Here is a 12,766-nt window from a genome sequence, read left to right on the forward strand (position 1 = left end):
GTTTATGCACTGCAGGGGTGTCCCAACTTAGCCCATGATAAGCTCTCGCAATCAACAAAGGATATACCTTCTCCCAGGAAGACCCGATCAGTCTCGGAAACCTGGTTTACAAGACATTTCAACAATGGTAAAACAAGACCAGCAAAGCCGCCCGATGTGCCGACAAATCCCGATAGGAGCTGCACATATCTCGTTCTCGGGGCACACCAGATGAGCCAGGCGTCGGGTTGGCATAGATCTTGGTTGCCAAGGGGGCGCCGGACATTGCTCAGGTTGGACCAACACTCGGAGGAGCACTGGCCCGGGGGGGGGGGGTAAAATAAAGATGACCCTCGGGCTCCGGAAACCCAAGGGGAAAAGGGCTAGGTGAGGAAAATGGTAAAACCAAGGTTGGGCCTTGCTGGAGGAGTTTTATTCAAAGCGAACTGTTAAGGGGGTCCCATAAATTACCCAACCGCGTGAGGAACGCAAAATCCGGGAACATAACACCGGTATGACGGAAACTAGGGCGGCAAGAGTGGAACAAAACACCAGGCATAAGGCCGAGTCTTCCACCCTTTACCAAGTATATAGATGCATTAATTAAATAAGAGATATTGTGATATCCCAACATAATCCTGTTCACCATGGAGCAATCTTCAACTTCACATGCAACTAACAACGCTATAAGAGGGGCTGAGCAAAGCGGTAACATAGCCAAGCAACGGTTTGTTAGGAAGGGTGAAAAGGTTAGAGGCTGACATGGCAAATTGGGAGGCTTGAAGAACAAGTGATAGGTAGCGCAACATAGCGATAGAACGAAGCAACTGCCATAGCAATGATAGTAGTGAGATCCAGGGTAGCGGTCATCTTGCCTGAAATCCCGCAAGGAAGAAGAACGAGTCCATGAAGAAGACGAACGGGGGTAGTCGAACGAATCCTCACAATTGCAACATTATCGGAACTAAGAAGCAACACCGGAAAGAAACAAACAACATGGTAAACACACAAGCATAAACATGGCATGATGCACAACCAAGTATGATGCATGTCCGGTATAAATAGGCATGGCATGGCAAAGTGCAACAAACGATACTACAAGTTAAATGGACACGAAACACCACATTAGAGTTATTTAGTTCGCTCTCGTTTAGGTACACAACAATATTAAATGTTGTTAAACATGGCAAGAGGTGAAGCATATGAAAACTACCTATCTAGGCAAGTTTAAATGAGGCCGGAACAACAAACAACAATTCCGGAAAATCCTCATGTGCATATTTTAGATTCGGTACTGTTCTGCCCTAAACCATATTTTAAGTTTGTTAAACAGGAAAATAAAGTGGACCATGTTAAACTAGGCATTTTTCCACCCCATTTACATATAAAGTTTATTTAAAACCGAGCTACGGTTATTTAGTTATGAAATAAACCATTTTAGCATATTATTTAAGAAAAATTAAACAAACGGGATTTTAAGCATTTTAACATGGATGAAGGTTGCATAATATGAAACTAGATGAAAAACTAAGCATTTTACATATATAGTTTGTTTTAATCCGATGCATGGTTAATTAATTATTACATGCATGATCATGAGGGGTTTTCTGAAAAACTGAAGTTTTCTGGATAATTAGCAAATTCACAGAACAGGGAAAAAACATGACACGGGCCAAATCCACTGGAACTGGGCCGGACTAGTGAGCGCTGGATCTGGGACTGCTCACCAAGTGGCCTTGGGCCGTTCGGTGTAGAGGTGGGAGCTGCAAACGGCGAGGCGAGGGGGGCCTAGGCGAGGTCGGCCCAGTCGCAGTCAACGTGCCTGGTTCCTTCGATGCAGGGAAGCAGGGGATCGAGCTCGTGCTCGTGAGAAGGCAGCGACGACGCAGGGGCGCGAGGGACTCTGGAGAGCGGCGGGATGGCGCGGCTCCGGCGTGGCGTCGCTGCGGGGCCGGAGGACCTGGCGTGGAGGACTCGGATCGGGACGTGGGCAACGGTTGAAGGCGGCGAAGACCAAGAAGCTCTGACGGTACTGCTGCCCAGAGAAAACAGAGGGACTTTCAGAGATAGAAGCGAATCGGGGAAGGGAACGGGGAGGTCACGAGGGGGCCTTGCTGAACGGTGGCAACTCACCGGCGGCAAGGTAGGTGGGAACGGGTCGGGAAGCTCGAGGACGACGTCGTCCGGGCGCGGGAGGCGAGGATGGCCGGCGCAAACTCCTCGGGGGCTCCCTGTTGCACGAACAGAGAGAGCAGGTGAGAGAGGGAGGAGAGAAGTAAGAGGAAGGGAGAGGTAGGGGCGCGGGGTCCTGCTGAAGGTGGTCGCCGGCGACGCAGAGGACGGGGTCGAGCTCATTCCCGAGCAGAGGACGACAGCGCTGTTTTGCTGGGTTTCCGGTGTGAGGGATGAACGCAGGCGTGTGCGGCAGCCGTGCACAGGCTGTGGTGGCGCTGGAGGTGACCGGAGGAAGTGGATCCCGGCGGCGAGGTCCTCGGGGCCCAAAGGAGCTCTTGGCGCGAATCCATGGCGTTCAACGGCTGCGTCCGGTTCCTGCGATAAGAAGCAGAGGAGGGCGGGAGATACTAGAGTGAGAAAGAGAAGAGGAACCAAGGGAGGAAGGGGACAGGAGGAGAAGGGAGGCGAGGCCGGCCTGGGAGTGCTGCTGTGGTGGCGCTCGACGGCGGCGGAAGGGCGGTTGCGCTGGTTGGGGATGGATCCCGAAGGAAGCAGGAGGCTGGCGCTCGGTGGTGGTTGGGCGAGGGGATCGAGGGAGATCGGTGAGGGGATCCCGATGAAGAAAGTGGCGGCAGCCGAGACGGGATGGATGGGACATCTCCCTAGATTTTAGGGTTGATCTATTTATATGGCAAGTGGGGTAGGTTTAGGGGTATTAGGTCCCCCCGATCGTAATCGGACGGACGGAAAAAAATAGGCTAGGGAGTCCAATAAAGAAAATGGAGATATTTTATAGATGATTGGGGATGATTCGGACTCATCGGTAACAACAGCCCGGGTCGGGTTCGGGACAACTTTCGGGCGCGCACACGAGGGGGTCTGTGGTTGGCAGAGAGGTTAGGTGGTTTGACAAGAGGGAATCGAAAAACACGGTTGGTCTCGAAACGGTCAACGAACGCAACGGAGATAAGCGAGGAGCGACAACTACGAGTGGATGCAAGTTTAAGAAAACAATGCCGATGCAATGCGCATGATGCTATGAGATGAAATGCAAGACATGAACAAAAATGCAAAACAAAAACAAAAGCCCAACCACGAAGGAAACATCATATCGCATCTCCGGAAAAGGCAAGAGTTGGAGTTACGAATATGGAAAGTTGTATCCGGGGCGTTACAGCCGTTCCTTGACCATGTCGACCACGACGCGCCGAGAGCACCAGGGCGGTGGACGACGGCAAGGCTTAGGAAGGGGATGATGCAGAGCTGGCAAAGATGCGACAATGGATGCCAACGCGTAGAGGAGTATGAGGGTTCACTGGTTCGCTGTAGTGTGAGGCTGCTGTCGCCGTAGAATAACATCGGGTGTGGGTGAGTAGAGGGATGGCCTGGCCAGCGGTGGGAGTAGTAGGGGGCGGTGAGGCCTCCGCCGCATCGCAGCTGGCCACGGGAGGCAGGTGCACGAGGCACGACTGGCGCTGGTTTGGGTGGCTGGAGCAAGAAGACCAGAGGTTGAAGAAGCACTACGGCCGTTGGATGGACATTGTACGGTCACTGGAGCTAGAATCATGCATATTGACTAAGTTGACAAAGCCCTCCATCCCCGTCAACTTAGTAGGCCCACAAGTCAGCCTGCCACTATACTGGGTCCCAGCTAACAGGGGGAGTATTCATTTTTATGTGCGTAATAAGGAGGCACTTCCTTGCGTGCGAAGATATAGCTGGTGGGTCCGAGCTGTCAGCAGCGGTAATGTTTTTTCGCAAAATACAGAGGCCCTTTCGGTGGGTCCCTGATGTCAGGTGTAGGAATCATTATTTTACGCGTAATAAGGAGGCATTTCCTCGCGTGCGGCCGTGGACCCAACTGTCGGCCTCTCCACATACAGTCCACTTCAGATGCATGTCGGTCGTTGACCACGTTGACCAGGCCGCACCGAGAGCACCAGGGCGGTGGATGACGGCGAGGCCTAGGAAGGGAACGACACGGAGCCAGGGAATACTCGGCAGTTGTTTCCGACGCGGAGGAGTACGAGGGTTTACTGGTTCGTCTACCGTCGCCGAAGAATAACAACATGTGTGGGTGAGTAGAGGGATGGCTAGGCTAGCGATGGGAGTACGGTGGGGCCGTGAGGCCTGCGCGGCAGCATAGCCGGCCGCGGGAGGAGGGAGCAGGTAGTCCCGCCGGCGCTTGTTTGAGCGGCTGGAGCATGAAGAGCAGAGATTGAAGAAGCACAATAGCCGTTGGATGGACATCCAACAGTCACTGCTCTCGTGTGTTGACTATAAGTTGACAGGGCGTTGCATGTGTGCAACCTTTTTTATGAAAGCATACGCTTCAACCTATAGTAGGCACACAAGTCAGCCTCAAATCTGTGGAAAACAGCATACAGATTATTTTTTTGCCACAACTTCCATGAATGTCGTTCCCTAATGAAACTTGGCAAGCACTTAGAACACTTGTTGTTCTTTGCCACCATATTTTTTTGAATTTTTTTAGAGTTTACTATTCATGGTGGTATCAAAAGAGCTAAACCTTGGATGTGCACTTTCCAACACTTTTTTCATGTATGCAAATGACACTGACATATAGGTGATGTTTTTTTGAACATTTTGGTATCTTATTTGTATTTTTCTGATTTAGTATGAATTAGTTATGAAGTTTTCAAACTGACGGTCAAACGGTCAAAGGGCAAAAGCATAAGAGGAGTAAAGTGACTTGGACAAAATCGGTCACTTTTGGGAATTAGGGGTAAAACAGACGAGTGGGACACAACTAGGGGCATAAATCTAATTATCCCTTATTTCTAATAATGTACAACCCATTTGCTAATTCTTCAGAATTTTTTTGGAGCCCATCTTCTTTTTGTTAGCATTACACCCCATATTGTGGCCACGGTTAAAAAGTATACAAAATTTTGCATATTTCGGTGCAGTCAACTGTTTTTAATCCAGAAATATTGACTCACATTCAAACTATTTTGAAAAATAATTTATATAAATATGAAATCCAAATAATTGTCCATGCATAAAAATCAATGGAATTTAAGATCTTGTAATGAAAAAAATTGAAACTAATTGTCAGTTTGATGTGTTTTAAAAATGTACAGCCCATTTCTGGGCAAACCGAATGAAACTCTCCTCGTCTTGAAAGATTTGTAGCCCAGCAGGGCAGATAAACCAAGTAGGCCTTGTTTGGGTATTTATTTAAAAAAAAGAACTGGGCTAGCCATTTTCAGCAAGAAAAAAACACAACTGGGCTCATGATGTGGTAAACATAAATAAAACCCTGGCTAGACGGGCCACAGCCCCCACACAACCCCTTTGTTACCCTGATCCGTCGCTAAAACTAGTATAAATAACAACTTCTTGTTCCTCAAAAAAAACTGTGCGACTTGCTGGGTCCCTGGTGTCAGCCGCTCGTAGTGTAATTCTCTCATTTATTGACTATGTTAACAATGGCGTGAGCCCCAGATGTCCAACCATTAGGAGGAACCATATTTTTGGGCTTGTAATATAGATGCACTTGCTTGCGTACTGCCATGATGCTGGTGGGTCCCTACTGTCATCCTCGCCACATATAGTCATCTCCTAGTTCCTCTCGGTTGTTGACGATGTTGGCAATGCAAGAGGGCGGCACACCACGCACGGCGAGCGAACCAAGGCCGCAAGGCGGAGGACGATGACAAGGCCTCGGACGGAACGAACATGAGCTGTGGAAGATGCATCGGTCCAGTCGCAGGCGGAGGGGAGTACGAGGGTTAACTAGTTCGGGCGCGGGTGCATGTTGGGGCTGACGTCGCCGGAGAATAACATGACGTGTGGGGGAATAGAGGGAGGGACTGGCCAATGTTGGAGGGTACATATGGTAGGACGGCGGAGGCGCAGCCAACCACGAGAGGCGGGAGCAGGCGGAGCCGACGAGGTGGTTTCACTACAAAAAAATACACCTCTGTGATGATACATGTTTGTCATAGTAGGTCGCGTTTTTGTCATGCATGTACATCCATGACGATTTTATGACAGAATCAAGATATCATACCTGTGCTGTCGTAGAAGTGTTCCATGACATTACCAAAATTATCATCACGGAAGTGTCCACTTCCATGACAATATATCACGCGTCACAGAAGTGCTTTCGTCAAGGGTGACCGACACGTGGCATCCACCGTAACGGAACGCCGTTAATCTATCGGGTCCGGTTTTGGATCCGATAACCCGTTAACAGCCCGGACCAATGGGAATTTTCCATGTGTAAAATCATCATTGGCCGCAGGAAACACGTGTTGCCTCACCGTTGGGACAGATGTCATCCACTCATTGGACAGGAGGCACCTATGATAGGTTGACACGTGGCACGGCCCAACAGTGGCCCATTCCGGTGAAAAGGCCGGCCCAGTAAAAATTAGCAGGCCGGCCCATATAAGGCCTACTTGTGTTAGGTCTATTTAAGCCCACGGCCCATACGAGATGTGCCAATTCGGCCCATCAACGGCCCGTTAAAGATTTAACACCATTGCAGCCCATCGTCAGTTCGAGCCCGTTAACAGCATGCTATATATTTGGGCTCAATATCGGCCCGATGAGATTTCAGCCTATTAACGACCCATTTAATGGATGGGCCAATTTTCAGGATGTACATCTTTCGGCCTTTTAGCGACCCATTTAAATGTTGGGCTAATTTCCGGCCCGGTGTGTCTTTCAGCCTGTTGACGGCCCATAAATCTGATGGGCCATTTGTTGTCAGACCTGAGTTTCGGCCTTTTAGCGGCCCATTTAAGTGTTGGGCCAATTTATGGCTCGATGTCACTTTCAGCCTGTTGACGGCCCATAAATCAGTTGGGCCATTTGTAGTCGGACCTGAGTTTTGGCCTTTTAGCGACCCATTTAAGTGTTGGGCCAATTCCCGGCCCTGTGTGCCTTTCGGCCTGTTAACGGACCATAAATGAGTTGGGCCATTTGTAGTCGGACCTTAGTTTTGGCCTTTTAACGGCCCATGCCCTTCATGGTCCAATACCAGTCCGGTTTCTCTTTCGGCCTGCTAAAGGCCCACAACACAGTTGGGCAATTTACAATACGACCTGACTTTCGGCCTCTTAGGGGCCCATGGTCTTCATGGTCCAGTACAAGCCCGCTATCTCTTTCGGCCTGCTAAAGGCCTACAGTATAGTTGGGCCATATGTAGCCCAAACTTAGTAACGGCCTGTTAACGGCCCGTGAAATAAATTGGGGCCACCTGTTGCCCGCTTCGATGTCGGCCTGTTAACGACCCGGGAGGTAAGAGGGCCGACCATTAAATTTCGGCCTAGTAATGGCCCATTAACTTAATGGGCCCACTAAAGTTCGTACATGTCTTTAGGCCAAATTAGATAATTTGAGCCCATTACGACGAGCAATTATGCACAGGACCAAAACCAATCAAGCAAAGGTACGACATACAGGGAATAGCATTGCACATCCAGCATATATTACATGAAATTACATCCACTGGGCAATCAAAGATTGATGCCAGTGCAAATAAATGAGCAGAACCTAACCATCTACAACGTCACAGTCTACAACCTCAGCACACATGACGCCCATAAGCATGTGGGCAAGTTTGTGCTGCTTTGCTACACTATCTCTGAAAACATTGATCAGCTGTTGTGTCGCATGACTCTGCACCTCTGATTCATCCACCATTTCCATCATTGCTTCAGCCATTAATTGGTTCACAAACATACATTTATTCCGTTGCATTCGAGACAGAGGATACTGAGAAGATTCAGATGGCGATTTTGGCAGGCTTGTATTATTGATAGTGGAGAGTGTCTCGACCACTGCATCATAACATAAATTAGGACGGGAACCAAATAGATTAATCATGAGTTATTGCCATATTACCTAGCCTAGATTTACTGGAAAGAAACAATGGGGTTGCCTTGCTGTTTCCAGAGTTTGTCTTCTTATCTTCAGCAGCCTGCACAAAATTAACACACTAGCGTTGCTACCATTGGCCAAGTCAGATAATAGGAAAGCAACATTGACACAACGAACGTTTGGGTAACTAGCCTACACCAAATTAACACAATATGGCACAACTATCATCAGCCAGGTAAGGTAGTACGAAAGCAACATTGACACAATGAATGAATGGGCAACCAGAGAAGCACTACAATTCCGTAATGTGCATGATATGAGATTGTACATTCATGCAGCTCAGTATGCAAAACTACCAGGCAGTTTTCCTTACAAAAATCAACATTGGCGCCTTTAACATTTTGCTACAACTAATTTTAGATTAGATAAAGGTTAGATTCACGCTGATTAACAAAATACATGTTGATGTAAAAATATAGTGATATACAACAGGTACTTACATTAGCATTGGAGCACAGAGAATTCCCACAAGATATTTTCCTCGAATACAATCCCAATGGAGGAAGTCTTCTATCATTTAACCTTATTTTCTAAAAGAGAGATGGGTAAGAAACATGTAGAAAATATGATCAAAATGCTATAAAATTTCATCATGCGAGGATACACACACGCTTCTTAGAATGGATTTGACATTCTTTTGCTGGACTGGAGCGGACTAGTTCTTTGGCCACTGGAATCTGCTTATTATCAGTGGGAGTTGGGTTTCTCTGTGCTGGAGCAGTATCTATGAAAAATGGAGTCGGTTGATTATCTCCTGGCGTTTGGATCTTTTGCAATGACCTGGTTTGTAACCCTTCAGATTCTAACATAGCCGTCTTCCCCTTGCATGCCTTATATAGAAGAATGTTATAAAACATGCTACAACAGAGAAGGAATAGGTACTGAAGAATAGAAAGGCATGGCATATCGACATGTATTCCCTCCATCCGGAAATAAGTGGATGGGTCTAGGCGTATTTCAGTTCTAGATACATCCAGTTTTATCCATTTCTGCGACATTTAATCCGGACGGAGGGAGTATGATGTAAGGGCTAGGGATACGACAGGACAACACAGTAAAAAAACATTGAAAAAACCCACTGCAGAACCAAAGTATTCAAACCCACTGATATGAGATAGTACACTCATGCAGCTCAGGATGCAAAACTACCAGGCAGTTTTCCTTACAAAAATCAACATTGTGGCCTTTAATCATACATTTTGCTACAACTAAATTTAGATCAGATAAAGGTTGGATTCACGCCGATTAACAAAATACACGCTGATGTAAAAATATAGTGATATACAACAGGTACTTACATCTACATTGGAGCACAGAGAATTCCTGCAAGAATCTTTCCTCATAAACGATACCATTGCAGAAATTCTTATATCTGTTAAGCTTATTTTCTAAAAGAGAGATGGGTAAGAAACATGTAGAAAGTATGATCAGCATGCTATAAAATTTCATGATGCAAGGATACGCACACGCTTCTTAGAATTGAGTTGACATATTTTTGCTGGACTGGAGCAGACTAGTTCTTTGGCCACTGGAATATGCTTATTATCAGTAGGAGTTGGGTTTCTCTGTGCTGGAGCAGTATCTATAAAAACTGGAGTTGGTTTATTATCTCCTGGCGTTTGGATCTTTTTCAAAGTCCTTGTTTGGAACCCTTCAGATTCTAACATAGTCGTATTCCCCTTGCATGCCTTGTATAGAAGAATGGTGCTTTAATTATAAAACATGCGACGGCAGAGAGATGGAATAGGTACTAAAGAATAGAAAGGCATGACATATTGACATGTATTCCCTCCATCCGGAAAAAATGGATGTGTCTAGGTGTATTTCAATTCTAGATACATCCTTTTTTATCCATTTTGGCAACATCTAATCCAGACGGAGGGAGTATGGTGTAATAGCTAGGGATACGACAGGACAACACAGCAAAAAACATTAGTTGAATGTAAAACTATATGCTAGTGGAATACGTACAGAAATAACTAAGGCAACATACATGTGTATGATTCAGAAAATAAGATGGCATTGCAACAGAGCACTAGAACAACACTTCAATGTAAAAAACATGGTATGGCAGACAGATGAAGTACATACTGATGAATAACAATGCATAAGATATTCAGAAGCATGATGTCCAAATTAAGCAGATGGCATTGCGATATAGTAGAATGACAGTACTTGAATTTGAAAACATGTTATCATGAATGGAATAGGTACTGAAAAACAGGAAGGCATGGCATATTTACATGCATGATCAGCATGCTAAGCACATGGCATTGCAACAGAGTAGATACACTCCAGGACATTATATGCATGTTGTACCCATATCACAGGCCAAGTTAGAGCAAGGACCTTGTGGGGTAAAGAGGATTCATCATCTTTCTGCAAGTCTTCTAAAGAACTGGCTTTACATGTTTCATCATATTGGGTATCATTGACATCAAGTTTATTGGCCTTTACATTGCGCCGTGAGGTTCTTGTGGATATATCAGTGTGTGCAATTATATCTGACATGCATGGAAGACAACTAGTAGTTAGATTTATGTAATGAGTGCCTGTAGGAGACCACATAAATAGTAGGACTGGGGTTAACTAGCAGCAACAAGTCCCATAAACTAAAGGGAGAACATAGATGAAAGCTACAGAATATGTATCGTTTGTACTCGAGATTAACTAGATGGCACACAAAAGTATTAAAGAACAACATAGGTAATACTAGAAGTGGTATAATGCTATAATCACCAGCCTGTGGGATATCATTGGCTGATGGATGATAACTATGGAACAACATTACCTAAAGAACAAGTATCTTAGCTGAACTATGGAACAGCGTGAACTCCTGAACAAGACCCGTAAGAGATCAGCATGAATATACAGTGAAATGTGATGATCTATTTTCCATGCTTAGATGAATAACAAAGCCATAAATGTTGCACACAAGTAAGATGAGGGTACAACCTATCTGGCTGCCATCCATAGGAGTGAGCATCATGTGCTGACTTGTCGATGGCCCTGCAGTTGTTGTGGCTGTCCCTGTCGGGCACGCGCATTCGATGCAGAGAACTGTTGAGTGGGGACTATAGCTCCCTTCTTGTGTATGCTTCCCTTGTTGGAGCAGCTGCGGTGAGTCGGAAGACGGTGTGTCTGAAGATGCAGATAATGCATAATGTTAAGAACGACATATATCTTTGATCTGAAGAAATACACTAAGAGATCAACAACAAGGTACGAGAGTGGTCACACGTCTGTTGACTGAAGACTAAATTGGGGCCACACGAGATTTTATTTTATTTTGGTACTGTCCGATCTACGCCGGATGGCTTGATGGTCGTCTTGTGCCTCCCGGCTGACACTGTTCGGAATCTTCCCCAAAGAGCCAGCGACCAACGGCAGAGCAGCCTGCCTCCGCCTTCCGTGGCCCCGGCCAAAACCCCGCTCCCCGCCCCACCACACTGCCGTGGTTGCGCCACCCCGGGCCAATCCACAAAGACTCCCCGTCATCCAGATCCGGCGGCGGCACTACCTTAAACCCACGCAACTCTAAAAGATAGCCATCTAAGCGCTGCTTTCGCGGTGAACTTGCGGCCCCGCACCCTTACGTTAGACACCAGCCAACCGGCAGCCTAGGAGCTCCACCGCCTTGAGGGGTGCTGCTTCCCATTGGGAATCAATTGGCCCAGAATAAAAATTCAGGCAACTGATGCCTAAATAAAGTGATTTGAGATGAGGGTGCGACCTATCTGGCGGCATGGTGAAGTAGGCATGTCCAACTGCCGAGTCGGTGAGGTCGGCACGGTTGCGGTGGCGACCGGCGACAGGGAAAGAGCGATGTCGCGACGGTCGACGGCTACGAGGAAGCAGCGCCAGGACTCTGGACGGATCGGAAGTTGGAGCCGCTCTAGCGCCGTGAACAATGGCGGGGGTGAATCGGCTCCAGTACGGTTCACGCGCCCGTCGTCGAGGCAGCACCAGCAACACGGATTAAGAGGCACACGGCCCAGTGCACGACGGCAATTGGACAGTGTCTCCGGCATTAGGGAGGAGGGCGGCTTTGAAATTGGTGAAGGAAATATTCCATAGAGGCAATAATAAAGTTATTATTTATTTCCTTATATCATGATAAATGTTTATTATTCATGCTAGAATTGTATTAACCGGAAACATAATACATGTGTGAATACATAGACAAACTGAGTGTCACTAGTATGCCTCTACTTGACTAGCTCGTTAATCAAAGATGGTTATGTTTCCTAGCCATGGACAGAGAGTTGTCATTTGATTAACGAGATCACATCATTAGGAGAATGATGTGATTGACTTGACCCATTCCGTTAGCATAGCACCCGATCGTTTAGTATATTGCTATTGCTTTCTTCATGACTTATACATTTTCCTATGACTATGAGATTATGCAACTCCCATTTACTGGAGGAACACTCTGTATGCTACCAAACGTCACAACGTAACTGGGTGGTTATAAAGGTGCTCTACAGGTGTCTCCGAAGGTAGTTGTTGGGTTGGCGTATTTCGAGATTAGGACTTGTCACTCCGATTGTCGGAGAGGTATCTCTGGGCCCTCTCGATAATGCACATCACTTAAGCCTTGCAAGCATTGGAACTAATGAGTTAGTTGTGAGATGATGTATTACGGAACAAGTAAAGAGACTTGTCGGTAATGAGATTGAACTAGGTATTGAGATAC

The sequence above is a fragment of the Triticum aestivum genome, chromosome 2B, assembly GCF_018294505.1.
Source record: "Triticum aestivum cultivar Chinese Spring chromosome 2B, IWGSC CS RefSeq v2.1, whole genome shotgun sequence".
Lineage (NCBI taxonomy): Eukaryota > Viridiplantae > Streptophyta > Magnoliopsida > Poales > Poaceae > Triticum > Triticum aestivum.